The sequence below is a fragment of the Penaeus monodon genome, chromosome 21 (genome assembly GCF_015228065.2).
Source record: "Penaeus monodon isolate SGIC_2016 chromosome 21, NSTDA_Pmon_1, whole genome shotgun sequence".
Classification (NCBI taxonomy): domain Eukaryota; kingdom Metazoa; phylum Arthropoda; class Malacostraca; order Decapoda; family Penaeidae; genus Penaeus; species Penaeus monodon.
In genome coordinates this window covers 10,778,994-10,779,736 of record NC_051406.1, presented here as the reverse complement: position 1 = coordinate 10,779,736, position 743 = coordinate 10,778,994, and positions in this window count along the sequence as shown.

Sequence of the window (743 nt, the reverse complement as noted above, 5' to 3'; positions counted from 1 at the left end):
GCAAAGAAACTGACTCATTTAGACCTTCAACTTTTGTTCTTTCCTTTTCTTCCAAATAAGTTTTTTATCTTTTGTTGAGTACACAGGCCATCTGTTAGCGAGTAAAAGATATTGCCAGAGAAGAAATTGCTAATGACTAACACAGTATTCTTTGTCCGAGCTCATTCTCACACTTTGGAATTAAAATAATATTCCTGTCATGCCATTTTTACTTCATTTTCCATGCCTGATTTGAAACATTGTAACTTAAACAACCAGCAGTACACTGTGAAGTGAACAGTTGACATAACAGATTGAAATGTCCAGTTATTTTTTGATAGTCGCAAGTAATGGGAAAGATAGGAGATTTATTGTGAAATTACGAAATGACTGGAAACAATTAGTGGAAGATATTCCATGTATATTTACTTCCCAAAGATAATAAGCAGACATTCCTTTTTTTATGGGGGCTCTATGATGCTTCATTACTATTATATAGGAAAAGTACACAAAAAAAATTGAATGGAAGAGTAAACAAAAATTCAGAGAATCATTAAATCCACGTGCTCAATAACTGTGCCTTCATATAAAGAAAGATATACACAGTTTGAAAAGTAAATAATGAAATGTACATGCTGCTACCAAGTTTTTGAGTTTTTGAATCTTTCACATGTTGAACAGAATTTGAAAAATAACTTGAAATAACAGATGATAACTTGAAATAACAGATGATAACTTGAAATAACAGATGATAAGGATAAATT